This window comes from Poecilia mexicana, unplaced genomic scaffold (genome assembly GCF_051168715.1).
Source record: "Poecilia mexicana isolate PSO_F unplaced genomic scaffold, ASM5116871v1 scaffold_10, whole genome shotgun sequence".
NCBI classification, from domain to species: Eukaryota; Metazoa; Chordata; class Actinopteri; order Cyprinodontiformes; family Poeciliidae; genus Poecilia; species Poecilia mexicana.
In genome coordinates this window covers 8209157-8222081 of record NW_028263379.1, presented here as the reverse complement: position 1 = coordinate 8222081, position 12925 = coordinate 8209157, and the positions used below count along the sequence as shown (strand labels likewise).

Sequence of the window (12925 nt, the reverse complement as noted above, 5' to 3'; positions counted from 1 at the left end):
GCAAAAGAGCTTATTAAACCACACAGATAAAGCTGTGGTACAGTGAAATGAGCTGGACTAAAGACTCAGACTTTATATTTAGTTTTGGCTTATAGCTCAAAATGTATTTTTTATTAAGTTTTATCTAAAGTTCCAACTAGCCTATGTTTTCATTTTTGCCCTATTCAAGCCAACCAAGAAAGCAGGAGTTTATTAAACTGCATCAATAAAACTGTGGTTCAATATCTAATGGAGAAAGAAAAAGTGGAGTAACTCAATATGAAGCTTTCAGGAAAATGTTTTGTATTTAAGTATCACAGATTTTGTCACTTATAAAAAGAAAAAATAGCCTAAACTTTTGCAGCAAAATCAACATCATTAGAAATTGTTTCAGTGACTATCATTAAACAGTGATAAAGCAACACTGATTGAAAAAATAGAGAATAATAATTGAATAATTATGTAATTATTGCAAAGAAATAAAACATAAAACATGGAGTAGAAGTAAAACCCATTAAAAATAAGGACAAAAAGTTTTGGTCTTTCTATTGCAGTATATCAAATAAAAACAAACAAGTGGATAATAACCTCCTATTACTGATGTATAAATACTCCATTAATATTGGAGCTTATGCAAATCAAACCCTTTAAAAATTAATTTCAGGCATATTTCCGCAGGGATAAGCAGTGAATGTAGCAGCAGAGCAAGCTAACTGCAGCTCAGGGAGTTTCACTTTCAAGTCCTCAAACCAAAATAAACACGTATTACAGTAGACCACAGACCCCCCATGTGGATAAACTTTGCCCTGCATACAAAGAGATTCCCTCTGATAAGTTAGATTCAATACAGATGGAGCAGTGGTGTGAGCGAAACCTGCAATTAGGTCAGCTATTTGTATAAATTATAAGATTTCATGTTAATCAAAGTCTGGTGTATCTTTTCCGTATTGCACTCAGAACCACATGGGGACCGCATGAGGATCCTAAAGATTCACATTTGGAGAAGGTCTGCCACCAGTGAAGCAATCTTTGATTTGGTTTGGATAAATTGATCTGAACGAGATTTAAGGGTTGGAATAATGAAGATGGTGTTGTTGACAAGCTGATGTGTTACACAAATATGGCTTAACCTAAAAAAAAAAAAAACCTTTTTCAAACTACTGGGATTAATTATTCAGTTATGAGCTTTCTTCTTCACTGATACCAGACTCCAACTTTATGAATGTTTTTCTCCAAATCTACTATAAAGCCAGTGAAGCAAATTATGGAGGAAAAGTGTTTTACATCAAAGACGTTTTCTATAGTTCCAACCTGCTGTAGTTCGGTAGCAAGAAGGCAATTATACAAGGCTTAGTGTCCAGTAGTCTGGGTGAAAGTGGAAACTCTTGAGACAGTGAGAGTCAGACATTTATGGTTTCAGTTCCAAGTCTAGAGTAGCAATATTAAATTTCCAGTCATATACCACAACTTAGACTCCTGTCCCCACCATTTCATCCTCTAAAACAAATATAGATTTCAAAGCCAGTAAACATGGCAAGCTCTGGAATCATAACAGACATTTTGGTGCATTTTACGTGTTTATTGCTTCTATAAACACAGAAAAGCCTTGCTTAAAGGCTCCAGTGATCGGCTCTTCATTAATGTTGACAGTGATTATGGTCATTTCTTTAGCATTCTTGAACCTTTGTTGCCCAACTTCCTATAACAGATCCTCAGAAAAAAATATGCCTTTTTAAGAAGAATGTACAATACAAAAATGTACAATACAGAGGTGTGAAAACAACATTTTCCTTTTACAATTTTTCTTTTTTGTAGCACTTAAATGTGTTTAATCCATCCATCCATCCATTTTCTTACACCCTTATCCCTAGTGGGGTCGGGGGGGTTACTGGTGCCTATCTCCAGCTAACGTTCCAGGCGAAAGGCGGGGTCACCCTGGACAGGTCGCCAGTCCATCGCAGGGCAACACAGAGATAGACAGGACTAAATGTGTTTAATCGCCTAACAAATTTTAAAATTGGACAGCAGTCTGAGCAGAAAAACTAATTTATTTTGTTAAATCAAAAATGAAATGTGATTTATTTTCATGAACCACAAACAGGCCAGAAAACTGCCAGATATGGAGAACCAATAAATCCATTAAGAAGAACCTCTCTGACCAGACAGAATAAAATATACCGAATATTGGTCTGGAAAGGGTCCAAAAGCCATTGTGAAACGACAATGAGAACCATCATTCACAATAGGAGAAAACATGGAACGGTGATGATCCTTCCCAAGAAAACCTGTCCCACCAAAATTACTTGAAGAGATCATTGATGGTTCATCTAGGAGGTCACAAAGGAACTGGGAGCATCTATGTTGAAAACTGGGCTAAAATTGCTTTTTTAAGAGAGGATCAAGTTGAAACTACACACCAAAATTAACAATTTGAAATTGGAAGGAACCAGAAGTTCTGCCCGCTAGCAGAAAATTCCCAGATAGAAAATCACTCTGTGACCTTAAACTCGAGCCCTTTTGGGCACAACCAGTAATTAGGTTTATGGGGCAATTACCATTTTAACAGGACCAGGTTGGTCTGGAAAGCAATTTTTCCCTTCAACAAATGAATCATTGTTTCACAAATGCAGTTTGTATTTACACAGGTTATCCTCATCTGATATTAAAAGTTTCAAAAATAGACATCTGTAAGGCACCAACAGTCTAGGTGTAGGTTTCTAAAACAACAGTTCCCTATTAGGAACTGAAAAGGCAAACAATGGCCATCAAGGCCAAGTAGAAGGTCAGACAGAGGAACCACTTCATGTTGTGCTTTTAACAGGAAAAGCTGTCTTTAAATGTCCTACAAATCTGCCTTCCAGCCAACAGATGCAGGAAACAGAACAACAGCTGCCACTGACTCGCTCTGGAGTCAGTTCAGCCTCTCTCATTAAAGGTGGCCCAGAATCGAACAGTTGGAGGGGAAGATTGCTGAATCGGTGCCACAGCCTAACGTGATGAACCGCGTCTCTGCTGCTTAGTGTCGTGACACATTCAGGTCACAGGTCACAATTACGACAAATCACCTCATTCAGAAGCCATTCATCTGATCGGGCTGCACGGGAAGAGGATGTTGTCCACTTATTAAGCCCACTATGAGTCAGTGTCAGTCTGTCAGCTTGAGTGGGGATAATTACAGGAGAACAAGGCGGATTATGTTCTGGGGCACCAGCGATGCAGAAGTCGCATAAACAAGTCACAATGACAGCGGCTCTTGACTCAACTTGCGCCAGAGCCGAGGGAGCGGGGGCAAAGTCAACAATAAATATTTATCTCCCTGCATGTCCCCCTTGATGTGTAAATAATGCAAGGCCAACTTCTGAGGAGTGAACTAATTAGTGTAGAAATGCAGTTTTTAGAAATAATTATGCTTCACACATCCAGTTTGCTCTAGCCAGGCCCCTGTGGGACAGCAATGTATCAAAGAGAATTTGGTGAAGAATTTATTTGAGGAAGAGGAAGCAAGGTCAGGACAGGGAGTGAAGTGGGGGGGGGGGGCACAGACGGGAAGAGAGAGTTTGTTCCCTCGGACCCAGACGCCATGGCCCAGGCAGGTGAAACACATTAGTTTACAAGCTATAAGATTGTGTTTCACGAACTACTGTTTCAAGTTGCAGGTGCTGCTAACTGGCTGCCAGGGTTTTATTATTTATGGGGAGGTATGAATGATTCACACACCGAGACTGTAAGTGATGGAGGATATTTGTCCAAGAAGTTGAGGCCGAAGCTTCAAGTCAGCTGTGATGAATTCATCTTAGTGAAAAATTCCCAACGCTTGTGTGATATATGTAGGAATGACAGGTGAGATGATTTAGATGTCTGAGCTCAAATTCTATATGTTGCTCTGTGTTCTCGCTCATAAAATTTAAATTTACAGGTTCGTTTCACTCAAATTACAGAAAGACATTTATTTCCTCAACCCTTTGGAACCATATGGCTTTGCAGATGTTTTTTTATTTTTTTTTTATTTATATTTGCAAATCTTGGTGGAAAATCTGTGTCCACGTATTGTTTTCCTTTCATTTCACAGTTGTGCAATACTTTGTTGGTCTAGAAACGTAAAGAGGACCTATTATGCTTTCTTTAAAACCTGAGTTATAATAGGCCGGTATAATATAAAAGTTCATTACATTTTTTTGAACAAAATATTTCTAATGAGATTTTAGTCTGCTCAGTTCTGCCTATTTTGAGCTTCTTTCGGAATGAGCTGTTTTAGGATTTAGTCACTTTAAATGCAAGTAAACTGCTGCTGACCAACTTAGTGTTTACACTCACACTTTATATACATGCAAATGGCTGCAAAAAAGATGCGTAATATACAAACATACATCTTTGTAAAGCAGAAGCAGAGCTTCCTGTGCAATCACCAAGGATGCAGTAAGTGGTTTCTGGAGGATATGTCAACATTAAAACACTTATCTTTTCCAGCAGTCAATGCACTAGTTGGAAGTCAACCCAACCAGAGCTGGTAAATTCAGCTGACCAGCTCTGGTTGGGTTGCTAGGTAACCACAGAGTGCCCATCAATTGTGACGTAACAATCGTGAGGTTTTTGACATGGCTTGTTTTCCAGACACCAATAAACATTAACTTAATGCCAGAAAAAGTGAATTTTGCACATCAGGTCAGCTTTAAAGTCTCAATGAAGTGCCTTGATGTTTATGTTTTAATATGACCAAATGTGAGAAAGTCGAAGGATTATCAAAACTTTTGCTTGGATTAGAATAAGGAGAATCTAACCCTTTAGGTTCTCATCACTTTAGCTGTGCTTGCAGAAGTTTATCAGACAGAAGAAATCAAAGCACAGACAGGGTTCAAGAGGAACAAAATGAGCTCAATTGTGGTTTTGTTCCAGAGAAGGTGAGAACAGACTTCATGGTTACAGCAAAGTGTCACCTGCGTCAAGGAAAGAAAGCAAATAACTTTCTCTATGACTTTAAAAATAAAGCAGCACCAGCTTGTCTTTTTTCTTCTTAACAAATGTATCACACTCACTTTCAATTCTACCAAGTTCAAAGCAGGATGACAGACGGACAGTCGGCCGCAGCAAGATATCCTTTACTTAAGCAGGATTTCATGCAGGCTGCAGTGCACATATTTTAGCAGTTACCAGCCCAGTTGCTTTTAATAACTGGTGGAAAGCCTGATTAATTAGGTGAGTAATGGTTTGCATTATAAATAAGTAACACAGTGCATGCCTGCACTACTGCCCACTAACAGCCTCTGAGTAAAATCCACATCATTATTAGCAGTAAAAATATCCTCCAAGCCTGATGGAAAATATTGAGAGCTCTGAATGCAGCCGATGCAACAGTTGGCCTGTAAATGTTGAGATCATCAGATCATAAAAACACAGAACAGAGCAGTGTGCACCTCCTGCAGGAACTCGCCATCTCAGAATGATTAAGACTCATTAGCTGGAGCTGACTAGTTGAAGTCAAAGTCTGACTCTGATTTCCACTGGTTATTATACTCTGTCTCCAGGAGTCAACAGATCCACATTACCTCATTGTTTTTAACAAATATGCATGTGTTCAAAAACAAGGATGATAGAGCAATATAAACCATGCACAAAAACACTCTATAATAAGTGCAATTTATGGAGACGTAATAACGTACACATGCATATTTTTGGCCTGTGAGATGAAGATGGAGTACCTGGTAATAACCCATGAATGCACAGGGAGGTAGGAACGGGTATTTAACTATCGGTTATTATTATCCATGCAAAATTTCTTGTCATGACAAGAATTTTGATTTATTGTTGATACAATAAACTAAAATGTTTAATTTTTTTATATTTCTGCCATGTTTTTTCCACAAGAGCATCAAAAAATATCAATAAATTCAAAAATATGATTAAATGAAATCTTTATGTGCACTTTGGTAATATAAATCACACTTCTTTAAGTATCTGGCATCTTGAATGTTGTGGCAGGTAGTTACCTAAAGGAGAAGTGAATATATATTTATTTTATCATCACTTTTATCATCACCTAAATACTACAAAGTAATTGATTGTAAAACATCCAAAACTAAATGTATTCAAGGTACAGGACATGACTGGTTTACAGTGACATGATTGTTATCTAAGGTTACAGCACTCTAGTGTCAAACAAGAGCAGCACTAAATGTGATGAAGCAGAAGAGCCACCCCTGAACCTTCCCAGATTCAGAAAGAAAGCTTACAGTCATGGGAATTAAAAATTCCCATGACTGGGAATTCAGCATGACTGAGAATTCCCAGTCATGCTGAGATGCAGCAAAGTGCTGCTGAAAATGCAGCACTTTGCTACTGAGATGCATTTTCCCACAATTTGCACAGTAAATGAGATATTTTATAATAGTTTGATTATAGAATAAACAAGTGTTGCTCAATCAAAGAAGTGGCCAGGAGAAAAGGAAATGCTATCACAACTTTTTGCCAGCAAAATTAGATCTGAATAAAGACTTTTGGAACAGCATGTTTAGTATAAATGAGACCAAAGTAGAGATGCTGTATTTGGTGACAGCATCTCACCAAATATGTATGGAGAAAATCAAAGCATGTCAATGAAAACACTTCATATGGAGGAGTCATGGTGGTGGAGGAGTCATGACTTGAACTTGCTTTGCATCCAACAATGATCCAGTAAACATTGAGCACATCTGCCCTTAAACAGACCTCAATAATGAAATGTTTTGGTGGAATCTTTGGAGAGAAACACTGAAAGTAAGAGTGGGAGGCTATCTTTATCCTATCACTGTGCATACCTTCCAACTACTAAATTTGAACACTTCAAGAAGCTGTAGACATGCATATTATTTCAAAACATCCCAAATAATTCACAAAACTTCTTCAACAAATGAACTTCCAGAACCTTCCAACAACCCTCTTATATCTTGTAAAAACACACATTTCTAATTCTTACACCGGGGTCACTGGACTTGGTGAAAGAATCTACACATTGGAAACTGATTATAAACTGTCTAAAAAATCCCTAGAGACATTTCAAGTTGTTTTGCTCTCAAAGACATAAAGAAGGATTGCTGCACATGTGATACATTTCATGCTATATAAAATAAGTAATAAGCTGATGTCTGGGCTTAAGAAAGTCCACATTTAGGCTGGAGCTCTGGGGATGAAGATGATCATTATTTCACTTCATCTCCACCTCCACCACCATGTCTCTTTAAAGTTGTTTTAAATGTTTAGACTAAACGTCACAGGCTCTTGGGTCCAGATTTATGAAGCTTAAAACCTCAAGGGTTCTGCAGGTCAAGGGCGTTGGTAAAAGTGCAATCCTGATTCTGTGTTTTAACAACACCAGGAAGCACATCTAAACAGTTACGACAAGGTCAAACCAATCTCTTCTCCACAGCTTCTTCAGCACGTGTACAGTCGCAACTGGCTCGATCTGTCAAACAAATGCCTGCAGGGTAATCCATCTTCCAACCGCAGTCATCAGGCTGAGCAAAGTGCATGCAAGCTCAGGAGAGAGGAATCCAATGGGAAAGTGCCAGGGGAATAAGCAGACAAAGTTGGTCGTCTGCCAAAGCGAATCACAAAGTGCAGGAGAGAAACCAGGATAGGATCATATCCCCCTGAAAATCTTATAAAAAAACTGACCAAGTTAGAAACAGACAAAACAAAAGTAGAGTCTGCATATTATCGCTGAGCACCTTCACTTTGTGCAACCAACAAGGAGACAAGTGCTTTCAATAAAGGGGATCAGTCTCCTCTCAGTGGGCCACTTCACCAACTGCTAAAAGATTGTTTGTCTACAGGAGACCCCCCTCAAGCTCTGTGTGAGCTCCTGCCAAACGAGGTTCCCTACAAGCATTCCTACAGGATACATAATCCTAACGGTATCAACAACCTACCAGGTCACAGGGGCCAAACCGTTGCTTCATGCACACACAGCAGAGTGGAAACAAATCATGACGTGGTGACACTATTTAGTCCTGTATCTGCGAGAAGTTCTTCTTTTCTTTATAAACTGACTCTCAGTCTTACCTGTGAGAGCGGGATGGGAAATCTAATCAGGCCACCCCAAGATCAGAGCAGAGCTAATGGAGTAAAGGCGAGATTTAGCTCCCCTTCAAGGTGAAGCACAATTCAAAACCATCATCCAAATTACCATAGCCTATTAGACGCAGCACGCTGCGAATCCACGCATTGAGAGGTTAGAAGAACATCAAAACAAGCATTCTCTCCTTGGTGAGAGATGAAAGCTCAAAAACAAAATAATTAGCCTATTTGTGAAAAGCTATGCTTTGAAGATGTAAGGAACGAATTGTATTTTCGCTTTATCGGTTGTCTGTCCTTTTAAAAAGGCTTCTTAAAAATGGAAGGAGACCGTAACCGCAGTCTGCCGCCTCCCTCAGTGTTGGTGCCACTGATTCTGCGTGAGTCTGTGGCCTTATCGCTCCGCACTCTCCGCAATTACCTGAAATTACGGCATTCAAACCATGCAGACCATGGAAAAGAGAGAAACTGGGGAAACTGGGGGAACAAAGCTCTCAGTAATTGCTTATCAAATCCCCCAAAGCAGATTAAAAGTTAAGATTTCTGTTGTTTTTCAGATATATACTTTAATGTCTGAAAATATGCATACTGTATATTTTAAGACTCCATATCCAAAATCCAGAAAATTTGCCTGAGATAAAATGTTGGACTTAAAATAAAATGATGTTTCATTGCAGTAGCATAATCTCCCTTTGAAAACTATAGGAAAATGTATATTGAGGGGAAACTCTAGGCAAAGAAATTGTTGTTTTTAGCTAAATCAGCTGTGATAACGGACAAATTTCTATAAAATACATGTATTATTATTATTATTATTATTACTATTATTATTATTATTATTTTTACACTTTGCACTTTAATGTTGATCAGATTTTCAAGGAACTTCTAATTAGTAATTCCTGACTTTCTATTTCCCTATTTATGACATTCCCACTAATAAGTACAGTGGAGAACCTGTGATGCTGAGGGACTGGGAAGTTTTTTTTCAAATGGTCATCTCATCTCAGTTCACATAATCCTGTAATAAACCTGAGGGCTGAGATTAAGGTAAGGGAACATAAAGAGGACCCAGGACACCAGATGATCTACAGAGATTGCTCAAAGAGGCAAAGACGTCTCTGTAAGGCTTCTGAACTTCCTTATCAGAGTTACCAAATAATTTGCTTTAAATCACTAAAGCCTCTCCTTTGAAATATATCAAATATCATATGTATATATATATATTTTTTTTTCCTTAACATGAGATAAAGTAAAAAGTATTAAGTAATAACTTTGTTCTTATGCATGTAAGAGGATATACTTTGCATTCTTCTGATAAGAATAGAATTCATAACCTAAAATGTAAGGATAAAAAAATCTACAAAATGAGAGAAAGAATATTCAGTTTTTTTTGCATAAACCTGAACATTTTTACAGTGTTAGGTTAAAGCGCAATGGAGCAATCATGAGATGAAACGTCCACCTGTAGGTGAAAGTAGATATAATTTATTACAGTGAGAGAGTATGTCATACTACTTGCCTTACTTACAATAACGGAGCACTATGCAAATTTTCCTTACATTTGGATATCGATATCAATTTTATTCCAGAATGAACTTTGCTTTGATCTGCTGCCACCATCCTCACAGATGAAGTCAGATTTTCCCTTCCTGGGGTTCTCACTGATGAATCTTCAATCTAAGTGAGACACAGCAGATATCGCACATCTTTTTCCTGAAACCAGCTTTGGCTTCCACGACTTCTGAGGTGCTTTAGAGGCTATTATGGTTTCAATTTCAGAGTTGCTGGGAAAAATGATGAATGCATGAGCTTTGCAGAAGCTCAGGGGACAAGACGCACATCAGCAGGAGGATGTCTGTTAGAATTTGATCTAAACTCCTGCAGAAAGTTAACACTGTAACCTGAAATCAAAGGTTAAACAACCCGTCTGTGCAGAACTTTGTGTTAATGTTACGGGCGTTTGATTCTACCCATTGGGAGGGGTGTAGTTCTCCATGCATTAAAGTACTGCAAGTCAAACTGTGTTTATTTAGAAAGCTTTAGCTTTGGAGTTTTTTATTTAAAGATTATGAGCATGTAGAAAAGTTTAGGATAATAACAGAATGTGTTTTTTCAACATCTGTGCATGTGTGTGTGATAACATGTGTATGTGCAAGGTAGGAGGATGTGGTAGTTAAACTGGTTGACTGTCTGACCTATGACCCAGGGTCAACATTAACTGCAACCCAAGACCCACACATAATGATAACTCACAACTACTTACACATATCAATGCCAACATTGAAATTTACAGCGCCAAGAAGAAGTGATTAACTTTGTTACATTTTTAAATTTAGAGTATTATACTGATGTTTTATGAGACCCAATAGAAAAGTGTGCAAAGGTAAAGTGGAAGGAAAATTATTACGGTTTTATACACTTTTTTTTTTCAAATAAAAATCTATAAAGCGTAGCATGCAAATGTATTCAGCCCACTTTACTCCAATACAATTAAAAAAAATTCAACTCCTGAGTGTAATTCTGTCTGTTTATGTGCTGCTGCTGCATAACAGCCTTAGAGGTCCAATATCACAGGCTAAATATTGCTTGAAGAAAACATGCTATAAAAATACAAACACCCTCCACAAAGAGTGACAGATGCTATAGAATGGTTTAGACCGACCATACTGATGGGTTAAAATGGTCCAGTCAAAGTCCAGATCTAAACACAACCGAGAATCTGGCAAGAATTAAACATTGATGTTCACAAACACTCTGCATTCAGTCTGAGATTGAGCTGCTTTGTGGAAAACCACAGGCAAAAAAATCAGTATTTAGATTCTTGATCTAAGTCATGTATCACTTTATTTGTACTTAAAAATTTGAGCTGTTTTGTCTTGGGACATAAAATCTCAACAAAATACATTAAAGTTTGAAATTATGAGTGGTGTACTCTGTGATGACCTGTCCAGGGTGCTGGAGATAGGCACCAGAACCCCTGGTGACCCCACTGAGGAGAAGTGTGTGTGATAATGGATGGATTATGAGGTGTGAAAAATGTAGAAAAGTTTAAGGAGAACAACTATGGTTCACACGCAGAAAAAAAAGTAAAAACTATTTAAAATCGGCCCACAAGAATCCCTGTTTATTTTTACCATCAGGTTGTGGTTTGTACAATGAAGGCCACAAGATTGTAAGCAAAGTTTAAAACATCAGCATGTGGACTTGAAAAATAACCTGTAAGGTCAAGGCTGAAGTAAGATTGTATAAAGAGAGCAATCCACACACTCCATCAACCATTTCATGACCATTTTTTTTTCACTTTAAATTTCAAGCTTCTTTTTACCTTCAGCTTCTTACAGCTTGTTCCTGGTAGATATGGACAAACATCCCAACCTCTTTGTTTCCATATGAGAAATGATAAGTAAGCTGAAATTTTGACCAAACATGGTTTTGTATATGAACACATACCGCTGACTGAGGCTAAGAGCTCATAAAGATCTTCAGTTTACTTTAGGGCAGAGCATGCAGTGATGGATGAGAAAACCAGTGCTCAATCTTACTGCCCATCATTTACACTCTTCAGCATTAAAACACCATGAACATTTATAAGCAGTATGCATATCTCCAAAGTAAAAAAGAAATGATTACCCTAGTTAAAAATTTAAATAAGCAGATAAACAACAATTATTTTATCTTTCTATGTAAAATTCTGAACATTTAAAAAGTTGCTGCCAATTAAGTAAGCTAAAATATCTCATTGACATTTTCTGACTCTAAATCTAGTCGTTGAAGTGCTAAAAAGTATCTTCAAGAGTGCCAAAGGTGAGAGCTGCTTTTGTTTGCTCTCAAAAGCATGTCAAACTTTTCAAACAGATTTAGCCATGGAAGAAAACTACAGTGTCGCAATGTAGAAAGGCTATGTTGGAAAGGTTTATTCCTCTCTCATTTATATAAGAAAACTATAATGGGCCAAGAACTGAACATTGTGAAACACTATTATGACCCATCTGCCTGGCTTTCTGAAAAGAAAAAGAAAAAACATGTTTATTGTACATGTGGACAATGCTTACTGATTTATTAGTTAAAATTATTCATGGTAATAATCAAATGTTTGTAATGACATCGGACACATAAAAAGGTAAAAGAAATACTGTTCTTACCTGATAAACTTTACACTCACAAACAGCTGTGGATACCTTTATAATACCTTCCAGATTGGGTTATACATCATAATTATTCCTTGGCATTTCTTAACGTCAGAAAAATTGATCTATTCCTTTGCAAACCAGCTTCAAGACTGACTGAGGATTTTTTTTCTTTTTGTTTCATAATTTCACAATTCTGAGGTTTTATGTCTCACGGTAACCAACCTAAATTCTCGTTGGTCCAATTAAGGGGTGGTTTAGTCTTGCTATTTTAATAATCCCCAAGAAGCTCAGATAAGCAAAGAACTTTATAGAGCATCATGCACCATGTGGTCGGGGTCCAATTTCTCCTGTCCTTCATTGTCCTTTAAACCTGTTATTTCATAGCCAACAAATACCTTCCTCCACTTTCACTGATGGTCATAAAATATCGCGCTCTCTCGGTGTGCCGTACATCTGCCGCGGTCATTTAGGCTTTAGCTGGATAAAGTATGGCATGAAAACCAGATCTAGAGAGTTCTCTGGAGCAAAAGAAGCAAAAATGAAGAAGAAATGTTGATGAATTTAACATGAGGTGGTGTAAAACAAGAAAGAGATTTCTGCCAGATAAGTCCACAATAAGGGACAGTTTCCCCCCCACTGAGGCCTTTCATGGAAACCGACTGGAGGGCCTGGACAGAGCGCTGCCTCTTTTCACACATGGATCCACACAGATGAAAAACTATGCACCAATCACATGGTAGGCGACGACATGCTCATTCAGATATGTGTGA

At 37.9% G+C, this 12925-nt stretch overlaps 1 protein-coding gene across 1 annotated transcript in view; it reads right to left on the bottom strand.

The window, feature by feature from the left end:
• The window catches only part of fat4 (FAT atypical cadherin 4), a 122115-nt gene that overhangs the window by 58762 nt on the left and 50428 nt on the right, over window positions 1–12925 (bottom strand). The window lies entirely within an intron of this gene.